Source organism: Manis javanica, chromosome 6 (assembly GCF_040802235.1).
Source record: "Manis javanica isolate MJ-LG chromosome 6, MJ_LKY, whole genome shotgun sequence".
NCBI lineage: Eukaryota > Metazoa > Chordata > Mammalia > Pholidota > Manidae > Manis > Manis javanica.
The window spans coordinates 110028300-110045882 of NC_133161.1; the positions used below are offsets into that span (position 1 = coordinate 110028300).

A 17583-nucleotide genomic window follows, 5' to 3' on the forward strand; every position below is an offset into this window, starting at 1 on the left:
TCTGGAAAATGTTCCATGTACACTAGGAAAATGTGTAACCTGCCACTTTTAGTTGGAATGTTCTTTATATATCTATTAAATTCATCTGATCTATTGGGTTGTTCAGGGCCTCTTTTCCTTATTTATTTTCTGTCTGGTTGATCTATCCATTGATGTAAGTAGTGTGCTAAAGTCCCCTAATATGAGTAAATTGCAAATTTATTCTCCCTTTAGTACTGTTAGTATTATTTTATATATTTAGGTGCTGCTATTTTAGGTGCATACATGTTTATAATCATTACATCCTCTGTTAGGCTGATTACTTTATCATTATGTAATTCCCTTCTTTGCCATTTGTTATTTTCCTTGTTTTGAGGTCTATTTTGTCTGATGTAAGTACTGCTCCTCCTGTTATTTTCTACCTATTATTTTCATGTAATATCTTTATTCATCCCTTTACTTTCAGTCTATGTATGTTGTCAGGTTTGAAATGAGTCTCTTGTAGAAGCATATGGATGGGTCTTGTTTCTTTGTCAATTATGCTGCCCTGTGTCTTTTGATTGGTACATTCAGTCCATTTATATTTAAGATAGTTATTTTTAGGTGTGTATTTATTGCCATTTTAGTAATTGTTTTATTGTTGGGTTCTTTAGTTCCTCTTTGCTCCTTTTTACCTCTCTTGTACTCTTCTCTTGATGGTTTCTTTTAATATACTGATTTGATTTCTTTTTTTAATATTTTTTGTGCATCTATTATAGGCTTAAGTTTGTGGTTATGATAGGATTCATACACAGTTCATAAATATATAACAGTCTATATTCAGTTGATGGTTGTTCTATTTCAAGTGCAATCTAAAAGTACTTCTTTTTTCTTCTTCTTTCACACTGTATTTATTAGATGTCATAATCTGTATTTTTATGTATCCTTTAACTGTTTTGTGTATTATTTTAGTACTTTTTTTTAGCTACATACTTGGTTAGTAAGTAATTGGTTTATGACCTTGACTGTGGGTTCATTTTCAGTTATGAAAAATACTTAGGCTTAAGAACATTTCTATCTACAGAAGTCCCTTTAACATATCCTGTAAGGCCAGTTTAGTGTTAGTGCATTCTTTTATCTTTTGTTTATGTGGGAAAATTTTAATCTTTCCTTTAATTCTTAATGATTAGCTTCCTGGGTACAAAACATCTTGGTTGAAGGTTCTTCTGTTTCAATACACTAAATATTTTATGTCACTCCCTTCTGGCTTGTAAATTTTCTGCTGGGAAATCTGCTGATAACTTTATAGATACTGTCTGCCTCTCTCTTGCTGCTTTTAATGTTTGATCTTTATCTTTAATCTTTGCCATTTTTATTATTTTGTGTCATGGTGTTTTCCTGGGGTTCCTTTTGTTAGGGGCTCTCTGTACTTCCAGGACTTTTGTATTTATTTCTTTCCCCAGAGTGGGGAAGTTTTCAGCTTTTATTTCTTCTAAGAGACTTTCTACATTTCTGTCCCTCTCTTCTGCCTTTGGTATCCTTATCATGTGAATATTGTTTCATTTGCAGTTGTCACACAGCTCTTAGCATTCTTTCATTCCTAGAGATTCTTATTACTCTCTGTTACTCAGCTTAGTTGTTTTTCTGATCTCTAATTTCCATCTCATTGTTTTTTCATCTATTTGCAGCAATCTATTATTCATTCCAATTGTATTTTTCATACAGTTATGGTATTCTTCTGCTCTGAGTGGCTCTTTTCAAATCTTCTATCTCTTTGTTAAAGTTATCCCTGAGATTATCAATTATTTTCTGCAGATCAGTGAGCATATTTATGACTGTCACTTTGAAGACTTAATCAAGAAGATTGGTGATCTCTGTTTCACTTATCCTCTCTCTGGTGTCTTCTGTTTTGTTTAAAACATATTCCTTTGTTTCCTCATTTTGTCTGGGTTTCCATGATTCCTTCTATGTGTTAGACAAATCTCCCTTTTGTCTAGAGAATAATGTATTTATGATGAAGTTGTACTGTGGTACCCAGAAGCTCAATACTCTGCTCTCCAGCTCCTGGTTCTCCTTTGAAGGGGAGCCACAGTTACTGTTGGTGGGCTGTGGGCAGTCTACCTTTCTGCCTGTGTGCTGGCAGTAGCTGAACTTTGTAAGCAGAAGCTGACAGCTTGCCTCACTTGGCCATTCATGAACCATACATCAGTGGCCATTCATGAACCACTGCTGGGATCATTGTGGTTGGTGCTTCCCTCTGCCTCTTCCAACTACTTGTCTTGTGGTGTGTGTGGGGAAGGTGCACAAGGGAGCACAGCATGTGGCTATGCCAACAGTGAGGATAAAGGAGTGTTTGGAGCTGGCTCCCACGTGTGCTTCTCCAGTTTTCCTGAGAGAGGGCTGGGAAAGCTGGAAAAGCCTCCCTCTGCCAGCCAAGCAGGAAAGTCTGATGGCTGCTAGGTCAAGTATACCAGAAGAGTGGGTGGGTGCACTGTGAAGTCCTTCAGAGCTGAGCCACCAGTGAGGGTGATGGAGCATTTGGGGCTGGCTTCCATGATTGCCTGATAGTTGCCCAGAGGGAGGCCTGGGAAAGCATCACCTACCTGCCCTTTTTACTTTGGAGAAAGCTCCCTGTAACCCCCATGTCTCTGTTACCCTGCTGCTGGTAAATCTCTCAAGTTGCCACCACTGAGTTGGGTCTCAGTGGGACTGATGGAGCTTGAATGTCCTCCATAAGTGACAGGAGTCTCAGCATCCCAAAGTACTCCATCTCTCCCAGGTGTCCAGCCCCATTAATCACCAAAGCTCAATGCATTGTGTATTCATGTTCCCAGGGCCATATGTGCAGGATTCCTCCTCTCTTCTTCATCAGGTATAGATGGTCTGTTCTGAAGTCTTCAGGTCATTTTCAAGGGTAGTTTTATTTCTGTACTTATTCTTTGCTGTGTATGTGGGAGGTGGTTGCCTTCCTACTTTACCATCTTTTCCCCAAGGTCATGATAGGCTTTAAATTTAGCCTAAACAAAGAAAATTTTAAGAACTCATTTTTAATTAAAAAGACATCTGGAAATTACAGCTTATTTTTTTAGTTCTCTGATGTTATTCTGATTATACAAAGTCTTTTGAAAAAAAGTCTTTCCACAAGGTCATTAACATTTTGCATCATTCTCTTTAAATAGACCCTATAAGAAGTACAGAAAAGATCATTTGTTGCCAAAGACACTGTGAAATGGCAAATTTCAGTAGGTGAGAGACAAAACAAGGAACAAGACTTGACTTGTACCAGCCTTTGAGTTTTGGGTGCCAGGGCTTCACTGATACTAATTATTCAAAAAGCAATCCCTATGGCAGCAGTCTACTCTATGTTGGATAGCTGTACCCACTTGATCAATAGAGATAGAAAAATAAAGCAAAACTCAAGCCCTAGACAGAACTGGTGAGATTTTTTTATTCTAAAATTTATGTAAAAGGTTTGTAGAGGAAGGGAATTCAATCAAATTGCAATATTTCGAATGCTTGTGATACAATTGCAAGACATCATTCTCAGAAAGAAGGGGAGAACAAAATTACTGAGATAAGAAATAAAATGCATCCAAATAAATTGTGGCATTATCACTTTCAAATGCTCAGTATGTGGATGAAGGAATTGATTCAAGGAGAAAGAAGATCTCTGGGAATTTATGCTGTGGACAGTAAAGGCACAGTTCCCAGGCTAATATTTCAATGCTCAGTTTATTCTAGATGAGAACCAAGCAACATAATTCACAATTGTCAAAAACTGCTGTGATTGGGCTCTCTTAAATTGAAGAGCTCACTCAGTGGAGAACAGTAATCTTTTAAACATTCCAAAATAAAAAACAAAAATAATAACAAGTAAGAAGAGAATGAAGATGTACTTGAGGATGAAGTTAAGTTGTTGTTGTTATTATTATGACCATTATTATTATTATCTGATTTTGTATTGTGTAAGGGAAGAACACCTGTATTGCTACTTTCTCAACTCTAATAGACAGACCTGGGGAAACCCACCCTTGTAGCCTCACATAAAGCTTGAGAGCCAGGCACAGTGCAGAGCAAAGGAACAGATGAGAGCACATATCGGATCAGTAGGAGTTGTAAGCACTAAACTTGACAGATCTGCAGGGGATGTGTTCTCAGATGAATGAATTTCCCAATGATTACTTATGGTACTGTGTAATTCTATCCTAACCTATATGACTCAAGGAATCATTTACATCTGTGGCATGGTTCTAGGAATAGTCTTAAACCATTGGGAACAAAATTATTCCATATAAGTGAAATGCCTTACTAAATTTCACCACTGAAGTTTCCTATATTTAAATTAAATATTATCTTCCTACTTAGCCAATTTAAAGTACTTTTCAGTGATTACTTTCTCCAGGAATATTTAGTAAGCCCTAAGTGGAAGAACTAATATAAACCATCATGGCTTGAAAGATTAAAAAGATGAGTGAAGGAATGGTGAGTTGAAAAACAGAGTGTTTCCTTTTAATCTTTTTTGTCTTCTTTTTCTGTTTTCTCAGTTAAAAAGTATTTTTATTATCAAGTAAAAGTATTTCTTGGGGTATCCTCAACATTGGGTTTGAAGATGGAGCAAATACCAGAGATTTCACTTCCCCTCCATTTGAATCAAACAGGTCTTGCTATGTCCCCAGATGTTTCTTTTATTGTTTTATATATATTTTTAAATCTCTGCCTCCTTGTCGGGTTTTTTTTTTCTATTCCAGGATGACACAGTTGTTTTAATTTCATACTCCAAATAACTACAAATATAACAGTGAAAATGAAAGTTTCTATTTTCACACATGGGATAAAAAATCCCACAATGCTAAAGGATTTATCCAGCACAATTATCTCAGAATCAGATTTGTGTAATTTTGAGTTCTCTACTATGTGACCTACCTCCTGACTGACTGTAAGAGCTTGAACACTCAGGGAGTATTTAGAAGGGAAAATGTGGGCTAATTTTCACTTCTATGCCAAAAATAAGAAAAACTTTTCCTAAAAGATAATTGTTACCACATTCCCCAAAAGAGAAGTTGTTTTAAAATTGAGCTGAGTGCTTTATACAGAACAAGAACTAGTAAAGTTTTAGAACAAAGAGATGAGAAAATATTAGTAAAAGGTGGGGGAAGTGAGACTCCTGCTTTGTTGTGTGACTTAGAGGGTTTGCTTTCTCTCTGGTCTTTGTTTCATCATTTGAAGTGAACAAATGGACTATTATATTGAGGTAAGATGATCAGGATATGCACACTTCAGTATCTTTAAGTATGCATGCCAAGAAGCTGTAAGCACCCATTTTCTATTTTCAGCTATCATGACCATCCATTTGTTTGGAGTTAGAAATAAATGTTGGTCCTTGTTATGTTTTTCTTTCAGATAATCTAATTGCCTCATGAAACCTTGGCCTGATAATTCTATGGAAAAAATGAACAATGTGACTGAATTCATTTTCTTGGGTCTTTCTCAGAACCCGGAGGCTGAAGAAGTTTGTTTTGTGGTGTTTTCTTTCTGGGAAACCTCATCATCATTCTGAGTTTATGTGGGTAACTTTATAAGTCTCCTATGTATTTCTTTCTCAACTACTTGCCTTTTGTGGGTATTTGTTACTCTTCTGTCACAGCTACTAAGATGATTGTTGAACAATTAGCAAAGAGTAAAACTATCTCCTATGTGTGGTACATGTTGCAACTCTTTGGGGCCTGTTTCTTTGGTTGCACTGAGATCTTCATCCTTACTGTAATGGCTATGATAATTATGTGGCTATTTATAAACCCCTACACTACGTGACCATCATGGATCATGAAAGATGCAATAAAATGTTTCCGGGGATGTGGATAGGTGGGTTCTTACACACCATTATCCATGTGACTCTGGTAGTCCGGCTACCCTTCTGTGGACTCAGAGAGATCGATCACTACTTTTGTGATGTGCACCCTGTGCTGAAACTTGCCTGCACAGACACATACCTTGTTGGTGCTGCTGTGGCAGTCAACAGTGGTACCATCACTCTATGGGGCTCTGTTATCTTGCTAATATCCTGCACCATCATCCTGGTGTCCCTGAGAAGGCAGTCAACAGAAGGTAGATGCAAAGCTCTCTCCACCTGTGGCTCCCACATTCCTGTGGTCATCATCTTCTATGGTTCCTGTACTTTCATGTATATGCACCCTGATACTACCTTTAAAGAAGATAAGATGGTGGCTGTATTTTACACGATTATCACCCCCATGTCAAATCCCCTCATTTATACACTGAGAGATACATAAGTAAAGAATACAGTGAAGAGACTGTGGAGCAGGAAGATTTTCTGGGAGGCTAATGGTAAATAGTTGTAAAAGTCACAATCTAAACTGGATGTTCGTAAATGTTCCCATCTGTACAATGAAGAGAGTGATAGCAAACAGACAGGTTTTCTTGGAGGAACAACAAAAGAATAACACATTCTATAGAAGTAAGGTATTATGTATCTAATTATAATTACTTATTATAAAACACATAGGTAACTAATATTTGATTATATCAGTTATAATATTTCACATTCAGAAATTTTTCTGAAATATCTAGGAGAGAAAAAAATTATATTAAACTCAGAAACACAGCACGATCTTAGTTGCATTCAGTATGTATATGTTGTATGAAAAGAAATTGCATACGTAAAACATAACGTTATCTGAGCTAAAGCATTCTGATATCAGTCTTTCAAACCAGTGAAAACAGAGCCCAGTAATTTGGAATGGGAAGGAGGTGCATGCACAATGTGAAAGATAAAAATTACAGGCTTAAAAAAACAAAAGACCTGCTCTCATCCTCTTGGGAAAGCTTTTCTTTTCTCTATGACTCATTTCTTTCTATTTAAATAAAAGCAATAAGGGAAGAGGAAAGGAATTAACTCTAAGATGCCTATTTTAATTATAATATCCCACTAATATGCTTCTGCTAACTGACTCTAATCACTCCTTGTAGTCTGTAGGCAGCCGTCCCTATTAATGTAAATGATTACTGGAAAAGAAGTAAAGAAAATTAAAGCAAGACATCTATGATGGATAGATCATTGTGAGTCAATCTACAAGGTAAGCACAATTAGCTGAAATGCATGGTTGGGGAACTGTATTTCCTCCAGGCAGCTTTACTCAGTACAGTGAGCCATTTGCTTCTTTGACTGATGCAACCTGATATCCAGCTGTGGATTCAAGATACTCATTCCAAACAAGCAAATATGTCTTTCCTATGTGAAATGACACTTAAACCAATGATACATTCCTCCTTCACATCCCACAAGCTGGGTTTATTTTCCTTTAACAAATAAACACATCACTGATTATCTTTCTGCCATTGATTCATTGTTTATTCCACAATCTGATTATTCAAGTTACTGCCTATTCAAGTGTTTATGGCTGTTGGGTCTGTTTATATACATAAATTATGTTAAGGACCTTGCACAGTTAGTGCTTTAAAAAAAGACTTCTGATGTTGATGTTGATGTAGTCACATTAAAGATAAACATCAAAGACAGCAAGACATCTGAACTAGAAGTCATAATTGAGAAACCCTTGCCCTGGACTCACACAAATATTTGTTTATTGATCTAGCTTGTACACTAATTGGAACTCTATGAGGCTCCACTTGTTCAATTGTAAAATGATGACTATGTCAGTGCTACTCAAATTTGTCTCATCATGAAGGATTTTTGAAACATAACAGTATCTATTATAAGAGTTTCTGATCCAGTAAGCCAGGGTTAAGGGATGTAGAAAACTCTGTTTTTAACAAGCTCCTCTGATAATTTTTATACAACCAGTGGCACTTCTGGGAACAGTGGACTAGATACTTTATGTTATTAGAGCACAAGGGGTCTATGAGTCCATGAAACCTAAGGAGTCCTACCTTTGAATATATACCCCAATCTATTCTGCTAATCAACACAAAGGAAAGGAAACCTGACCTGGACTTAGAAAATAACAGAATAAATGAATGTTACCTATTTAATAATCATTCTCCACAATACACTTTCTTTTATGTCTTTGCATTAAAGTCTTGACTATCAAGGGATATTAGTTATATTGAACGTCTGCAGTCCCTAAGAAGGTAAAAATTGACAGATTCATTAATCTCAAAGAGCAAGAACTAGAATATATGAAATAGTATCCAAGGTTTCTCCAGTGAATTTACAAACAGAATTCTGTTCACAGAAGCTCCTTAGAACAATCCCAGTCAGAGGAGCAGAGAACCTCCTCTTGGTTCCTTGGCAGGAGATGACCAAGAATAAGGAGAAATCAAAATTCTCTCCAGTTCAGGATGTGAGTCTGGGGTGACTCTGGTCAACAACAACATTTCATGTCATAGGTGTGAGATTACCACATTGGCTGCCAATCATGTAGTTTTACCATTTTTTTACTTTTATTACCTTACTGATGCAAGATGGCAGATGTACCTTGGATTAGAGCCTTCTGGATGAAAATAAATGGCAACCCTCTTCATTTTCCAGATGAATATTTTAATTCAATGTGGAAAACAATGTTTCTACCTTCAAACCAGTGGTTAAACTTTTGTCCCTTGAGTAACAAAAACATATTTTAAATATACATCCTGCACTGCTCAATTAAATATACAAAGATAGCTTTTGCAATCCTCCATATGTTCCCTTTTCTCATTTAAGCATATCCAGGAGATTAAAACATTAATCACATGTCAGTCTCCAGAATTTCATCATTTAATGTTACCCAAGTGGGAACCCCTCACTTTGACAGTGTTCTACTGTGTCCATGTCTTTCATGATGACCAGTTGGTCCTGTTTAATTATAAGGTATAATGTAACTTCAGCACCTAATTCAGATCATCGAAAATACTCTTTACATTTTAGTGCAAAAACTCCATCAACAATGTAGAGACAGACAATGCTGAGCTTACGTAACAGACAATGGTTCTTCAAACATCACAGTTTCAGAAAACACTAAGATAACACTGCCACTTTATACGTGAGAACAATAAGAGCTAGATGGTGTACTTCTGAGCCCACCCTGAGGTCTAGAATTAAGCCAAATTAAGCCCAGTGTATATAGGCTGATACAAGTTACCCACAGACACGTAAGTGAGAATTAAATGCTATTGTATAAGCCACAAGAGGTAAGATGGCTTGTTACATGGCATTATTGATCTGGCTGACCCAAGAAAAGCAAGATCAAATTGTAGAAGTGAGGATTCTGAGGGTTATTCTTAATACAACTTCCCATACATTTAGTGTAAGTTACTTGGAATGGAACAGTATAAAAGGCCAAGCTGGAGAGAATGGACATGAGAGACAGGACATAACCTTAATTATACACACAAACATCAAATTATAAATACCTAAGTATGCAGCCAGCCTGTCTCCCACTATTTTGCCCATGGAGAACACATAGGAAGGGATGGTCTTATATTAACCATGCCTGGGAGGATTCCTTTTTACCCATCCTTTGTTGATAAATTATAAGAAGAGAGTTAACAAAAGATAAATGTGAGTCATGTTCAAAAAGACTTCTGAAAGACCTGTCTCCTTTTGGGAGAAACCATGTAGTAAACATGCCACAATAAGCAAATTTAATTAATTACCAAAAAAATGTGGCTTACATACACATCAGTAACATGAGAATTAGACATCAACCTAAGCAACTTAGACATTTTGTTCAATTTCATCTACCAGAAGTGGACAATCCTACCAACAGGTATTTGCCACCAGATTAACATCAAACACAACCATGACTTGATTTGCTATTGTCTTTCTTTTTTCTTTAAGGTATCATTGATATACACACTTATGAAGGTTTCACAAGAAAAACAATGTGGTTATTACATTCATCCTTATTATGAAGTCCCCCATACCCCACTGCAGTCACTGTCTATCAGTGTAGTAAGATGCCACAGAGTACCTATTTGTCTTCTCTGAGCTACACTGTCTTCCCCATGACCCAACACACACCATGTGCACCAATAGTGATACCCCAGAATCCCCTTCTTCCTCCCTCTCCAACTGCCTTTCCCCACCCCCTCCACTTTGGTAACCACCAGTCCCTTCTTGGAGTCTGTGAGTCTGCTGATGTTTTGTTCCTTCAGTTTTGCTTTGTTGTTATACTCCACAAATGAGAGAAATTATTTGGTATTGGTCTTTCTGTGCCTGACTTATTTCATTGAGCATAATACCCTCTAGCTCCATCCATGTTGTTGCAAATGGTAGTATTTGTTTCTTTCTTATGGCTGACTAGTACTCCGTTGTATATATGTACCACATCTTTATACATTCATCTACTGATGGACACTTAGGTTGCATTCATATCTTGGCTATTATAAACAGTGCTGCGATAAACATAGGGGTGCATATGTCTTTTTGAGTCTAAGAAGTTGTTTTCTTTGGGTAAATTCTTAGAAGTGGAATTTCTCAGACGAATGGCATTTCTATTTTTAGTTTTTTGAGGAGCCTCCATATTGCTTTCCACAGTGGTTGAACTAACATTTTCACCAACAGTGTAAGAGGGTTCCCCTTTCTCTGCATCCTCACCAGCATTTGTTGTTCCTAGTCTTTTCTATGTTGGCCATCCTAACTGGTATGAGGTGATATCTCATTGTGATTTTAATTTTCTTTTTCCTGATAATTAGCATTGTGGAGCATCTTTTCATGTGCTTGTTGGCCATCTGAATTTATTCTTTGGAGAAGTGTCTGTTCAGATCCTCTGCCCATTTTTTTGTATCATTAATCTACAATTACATGAGGAACATTATGTTTACTAGACTCCCCCCCAATCACCAAGTCCCATTCCCCAAATACCCATTTCAGTCCCTGTCCATGACAGGGCCATTACAGTCACTGTCCATGAGCATAGTAAGATGCTATAGAGTCACTCGTTGTCTTCTCTGTGTTATACTGCCTTCCCCCATGCCCCCCCCATGTTATGTGCTAATCATAATGCCCCTTTATCCCCTTATCCCTCCTTTCCCACCCATCCTCCCCAGTCCCTTTCCCTTTGGTAACTGTTAGTTCATTCTTGGGTTCTGTGACTCTGCTTCTGTTTTGTTCCTTTAGTTTTTTCTTTGTTGTTATGCTCCACAGACGAGCGGAATCATTTGGTAGTTGTCTTTCTCCGCCTGGCTTGTTTCACTGAGCATAATAACCTCTAGCTCCATCCATGTTGTTGCAAATGGTAGGATTTGTTTTCTTCTTATGGCTGAATAATATTCTATTGTGTAAATGTACCACATCTTTATTCATTCATCTACTGATGAACACTTAGGTTGCTTCCATATCTTGGCTATTGTAAATAGTGCTGTGATAAACATAGGGGTGCATATGTCTTTTTGAGCCTGGGATCCTACATTATTAGGTTATATTTCTAGGAATAGAATTCCTGGGCCAAATGGTATTTCTATTTTTAGTTTTTTGAGGAACGTCCATATTGCTTTCCACAATAGTTGGACTAGTTTACAGCAGTGTAGGAGAGTTCTTCTTTCTCCGCATCCTCCCCAGCATTTGTTGTTCCTAGCCTTTTCTATGTTGGCCATCCTAACTGGTGTGAGATGATAACTCATTTGTGGTTTTAATTTGCATTTCCCTGATAATTAACTATGTGGAGCATCTTTTCATGTGCTTATTGGCCATCTGAATTTCTTCTTTGGAGAAGTGTCTATTCATATCCTCTGCCCATTTTTTAATAGGGTTTTTTGCTTTTTGGGTGTTGAGGTGTGTGAGTTCTTTATATATTTTGGATGTTAACCCCTTGTCAGATATGTCATTTACAAATATACCCTCCTATACTGTAGGATGCCTTTTTGTTCTGCTGATGGTGTCCTTTGTTGTACAGAAGCTTTTTAGCCTGATGTAGTCCCATTTTTTCATTTTTTATTTTGTTTCCCTTGCCCAAGGAGATGCATTCAGGAAAAAGTTGCTCATGTTTATATTTAAGTGATTTTTGCCTGTTTTCTTTTAAGAGTTTTATGTTTTCATGACTTACATTCAGGTCTTTGATCCATTTTGAGTTTAATTTTGTATATGGAGTTAGATATTAATCCAGTTTCATTCTCTTCCATGTAGCTGTCCAGTTTTGCCAACACCAGTTGTTGAAGGGACTGTCACTTCCCCATTGTATATCCATGGCCCCTTTATCATATATTAATTGACCATATATACTTGGGTTTATATCTGGCCTCTCTGTTCTGTTCCATTGGTCTATAGGTCTGTTCTTGTGTCAGTACCAAATTGTCTTGATTACCATGGTTTCGTAGTATACCTTGAAGTTGGGGAGCATAATACCCCCTGGTATTGTCTTTCTTATCTCTTTTCCAGCATACTTCATTATTTTCCTGCCTCCCCTTATGTTCTAAGTTCCTTAATTTTCTAGGCTGTACACTCTCAGGGTCTCTTTGGAAGAGAAAAAATATATCTGAAACCTTCATCAACCTTGGCTAATTTCTATAAATGCAGTGCCCTCCTTAAAACTTGGATTCCTGTCATCAGTAATACTTAAAGTGCATGTATTTCAATTTCTTAGTGGTGTGTATGGTCAAGAGGATGGAGCACTAGAAAAATATAAGGTCTGTGTATACCACATATGAAAAGTTGGTGAAAACCCCTGCCAGGCCTCAGTTCTCAGATGTCTTTTCACTTAAGAATTCTTGTACAAATAAGTGAACTCCTCAATATACCAAAGATGATCCCATCTTATGCACCAGGTTTTCTTATGTTATCCCTGATTCTCAGTCTCATCTTCCTTATTTCTCCCTACTTGAGGGCTTACCTGGACAGAGATGAGACAGTTTCCATAGTTTGAATGGTGGAAGAAAACTTCAAAATATGTTATTTGCATAAGGTGCAGTAAGGATTAACAAAATGTGGTCAGTAACACCCATCTCTTCAGCTGCATGCTTTTGGGAGCTCAGGTCCTTTCACAAGATGGGATATTTTCTAGGTTACATATTTACAAAAAGCATCAATTTGTAAACTCATGAAGAATTTTAAATGAAGTTATATCATGGAATTATATTTATAGAATTTAAAAAGGGTGTTAATCATCCAATCTGAAACTTCTAATTCCTGGACTACACCACAAATAAGGTACTAAAAATTCATGACACTGGTTTCTGTAAGTATGGTGTGGATAGTCTAATGGCATGCATTGAATTATTTTAGAAGCATGATTTGCTAATGCAAGTGTTAAAATTGACAACACTTGTAAATTTTTGCATTGCCTTTTCTTTATTGCAATGGAAATCTCAGAAAAATAGAGGGCTTAGCATCTCTTTTTAGCTCTGAGAGTTGTCTCAGTCAAGGTATCTGTGTCTTAAAGCAGGGCACAATTGCACAACTATGCAGTCTTTAAAGTGTTCTCAGATAAATGTGCTTTAATACCCACTCTGCCTGTGATCGTGAAGCACAAAATGTTCCAGGATCCCAGACCTTAGTGGCAGAATGTCAGAACTGGAATAGACTTTCAGGTCATCTGATCCACTCCCCTTGAATACAGCCTCAGGAGAGTAGCATAACAGAAAAAGAGTGGCTGAGAGGCCTTCTTCTTCAAGGCTTGCAACCTTGGATGGCAGCACAGCCCCCTCTCTGTGCTGGCTTTATGTGTATTATTGATTCTGAAGATAGAACAGATCCAGCAAAGGGCTTGGACCACCCAGTGGTTCATTTCTTTTTGAATCTGCACCTACAGATTCTTTTTCACTTGCTTTGTTTCAATACCTTTTATCTCTTTGAATTGCACCACTTTCTTTCCTACCAGCCTCACTACATGCTCCTGGGCTCATGTCATGGAATATTTTAGAAAACATGTGTTTCTTTGGTGCAAATTATTACATCTCTTACTTCTTTTTGGCAACCTGATCTAAAATGTATCACAAAGCTACTAAATTCAAGGCTCAATTTCATAAAAAAAATACACCCTACATCCTAATAAAATTTGATGGACTGTTTGTGAAGGGTTATAATAGCAATTGAACAATGACCTTTATTTCACATGGGTACTTATGAAATAATCTTAGAAAAACACCTATTTGGCATATATTTATAGAGTTTTAGGGAATTCATGTGATAGGTAAATATTTACAAGGACAGGAATCTAGTCCAGGTGGCTCCCTTCTCATCTCTAGTTAGCAAAGGGCAGAAATTCCCGATTTCTCCCTCCCCATCACTCTCCACTATTCCAGGAACTTACTCCCTCAACTCACTCCCTAAACTTACTCCCTCTTGCTTGCTCGTTTTCTGTACATGTAGAAATGTTGCAGATACAGAAGCAGAAAGATATGTACTGGTCCCCTTGCCTTTGTTCAGGGCTCAAACTTTGGGAGATTACTCCCCTCTGAGCCCACTGGTATAAAATTAAAACCTCAACATTCCAAGGCCTCCAAGTGCTGCTTGGTTCTTCCATCAGTGATCCAGTCCAGGTTTCTCAGGTTTTTCCTTACCATTTGGTACCCTGACTGGGAAACCCAACCATGCTGGCCCTTTGTTGCCACCAGTTTGGGGCAACATTGGGGCAGTGATGAAACCGATGATTGCAAAGGAGAAAGCATGCCCTGCCTGATCTTATGGCAGTCTCCCGCCTGGTCGCCCTGGGCCAGACCCTCTCTGCTGTTCCCGCCGGACTCAAGGAGGCTTGGTAGGTGAGGACCGGTTCCAACATCTAACCAGGTAAGGCTCCGGGGCCCCTGACCCAGCCAGTTCCCACCCATTGGGGTAGAAGGGGAGCCTGATCACCTCCTGGAGACTTCTTAGAAACATTCCCAGGGGGTGAACATTCTGGTTTGAGTGTGTGTGAGTGTGCAGGGTGGCTGAAGCCATTCAGTCTGCACTGTATCTGTGATTCCATGGCCTGTGCTATGGAATCTGAGTGGGCCCTTTGCTGTATTCACGGTTGGCTGCCACAATGTAACAGTGACTCAGCTTTGGCTGACCTGGTCCGGGACTTATACATCTTAGTCAAGGCTAATCAAAGTCTCTAAGAGGAGCACAAATGGACAGGCATCTGACTGGTCTCCTTTCTATAGGAGGCACCCCTCCCTTGTCTGTTGTCATGGCAACATTACATTGACAAGTCATGGTGTCAGGGCACAGCAAACCCACAGATCTTGCCACTGTGATCAAAAATTTCAGGAACGGATTTTCAGAAAACTATGGAGTAAAATAACTCCTGGCAGGTTGAAAACCCTGTGTGAATCTGCATGGCCACCTTCAGTGTGGGGTGGCCTCCAGAAGGAAGCCTAGATATCCCAACAGTCCACTGAGTCTGGCGGGTCATCACTGGAGATCCAGGTCATCCTAACCCGTTCCCATATATGGACTCCTGGTTAGGAGTTTCTCAGAGGATGGGCTCACCCAGCCAGGCCAGTCCATGCTTACTATCCTTCCCCCATGGGTGCGATTTACTTGTAACAGGCAGGGTTAGTCACCTCAACAAAGAAGCCTACAACGAATCAGCAGAAGTTTGAGCCTCCACAAATTCTTACTGGTGACCCAGAGGATGAGCTAATATTGCTCCCACCTATGTGACTCTAAGGCCATCAGCACCCAGACCATGGGTCCTGGACACCCCACCACTGTCAGCCTCCCACTACCTCAAGAACCAGTGGACCCACTTTTCCCTGGGACAGAAGCCAGACTGTGCCCTCAGCCAGAAGCAGGTGCCCTTCAGATGCTGGTGCAAGAGATGTGGGAGCCGGAGAGGTGTGATGAGGATGGGACTACAAGCCCTTCTCCATGACTGACCTCATCGATCCTCATCGATTGGAAACACAACACCCCATCATACTCAGAGAAGCCACAAGCCTTGCTTGATCTAATGGAATCCCTCTGCCAAACCCATTGGTCGACCTGTGAAGACTGCCAACAGATTCTCCACACCTTGTTTAACACGGAGGAGAGGAGGCGGATTATAAAAGGGGCCCGCCAATACCTGGAAGAGTATGCACCAGCTGGGGTCCTTGATCGAGGTGCATGGGCTGAAATTGCTGTCCCTAAGGAGCATGCTGACTTCACCACCCCTAGGGGACAGCACCAGATCTGCGAATATCAAGATGCCCTCCTCTAAGGGACTAAAGCCAGGTTCAAAAAGTCTATGAACATGAACAAAGTTTCTTCAAACACTCAGCAGCCAGGAGAGTCTCCTGGGGACTCTTACGAAGGACTGTGTGAAGCTCATCACATCTATACCCCTCCTGACCCTGAGGCACAAGAGAGCCACCAGATGGTCAACACCTCATTCATTGCCCAAGCTGCCCCAGACATCAGATGAAAGCTCTAAAAACTTGAGGGCTTCGCTGGGATGAACATCACTCAGGTGACTTAAATTGCCAACAAAGTGTAGATGAACAGGGAAGTTCAGGCTGACAGGGAGGCTGAAAAAAGAATGAAGAGAAAGGCCAGCCTCCTGGCAGCTACCATAAAAGAAAGAGATGACCAAAAATCAGAGAAAAGCCAGCTGCCACGTGGGGGAGAAGCCTAGGAACCCCCAGCCAGGGACTAGGGTGCTGACAGTGAAGAGAAGGGGCATTGGAAGAATAAATGCCCCAACTGAGGCAAAGCCCCAAAGCCCAGTCACTGCTGGGAGGAGCCCCACAGGGAAAGGCTGGCTGGCCTGGCAGGAATAGGCTCAGACTGACAAGAACCAGGCTCTCAGGCTCGGCCCCCATGAGCCCATGGTCAGAATGAAAGTGGGGGTCCAAAACATTACTTTTATGGCTGACACAGGGGCAGAACACTCTGTGGTCACCCTCCCTTAGCCCCTTTTAGTAAAGGACTGCAGCTATCCTCGGAGCCACTGGGACAAAAGCAGTACAGCAACACTTTTGCCAAGCCTGCTAATGTGAACTAGGAGGCCACAAGGCCCGACATGAGTTTCTCTACATGCCCAAGCACTCCGTTCCCCTCCTCAGCTGAGATACACCCTCAAAGCTCAGAGCCCAGATAACTTTTGAACCAACTGGACACACCAGCCAAACCAAACCCAGGCCAAGAAGAGCCAGGGTCCCTTGTACTGGCAATAAACACACCCAGGGAAGAGGAGTGGAGGCTGTTCTGTGCCCAGACCCCCTCAGGAATCCCCCTGAATCCAGAGGTTCTTCCCCTCAGTATGGGCTGAAGATAACCCACCTGGACTTGCTCATAACAGAGCCCCTGTCATTGTAGAATTGGCTCCAGGGATTCAGCCACAGAGACAGCGGCATTACCCCTCTCACAAGAGGTGAGAGCAGGCATCCAGGAGCACCTGATTAGACTCAGAGAGGCAGGTATTTTAATTGAATATCAGTCACCCTGGAACACTCCGCTTCTACCAATCAAAAGGCCAGGAGGAGAGTACCAGCCTGTTTAAGAGCTGTGAGCCATTAACAAAGTGGCTGTTTCTTTATACCTGGTGGTCCCAAATCCATACACTCTCCTCAGCCAGATCCTGGGGTCAGCCAAATGGTTCATTTGTCTAGACTTAAAAGATGCCTTTTTCTGCCTCCAGCTGGCCCCCCAAAGCCAGCTCTTGTTTGCCTTTGAATGGACTGAACCGGATATGGAGTGGCAGATGCAGTTAAGATGGGCATGACTTCCATAAGAGTTCAAGAACTCACCCACTCTCTTTGGAGAGGCAT

At 39.9% G+C, this 17583-nt stretch overlaps 1 pseudogene; it reads left to right on the forward strand.

The window, feature by feature from the left end:
- Positions 1 to 5398: 5398 nt before the first annotated feature.
- LOC108396434 (olfactory receptor 4S2-like) lies at positions 5399 to 6311 on the forward strand (annotated as a pseudogene).
- Positions 6312 to 17583: the final 11272 nt, after the last annotated feature.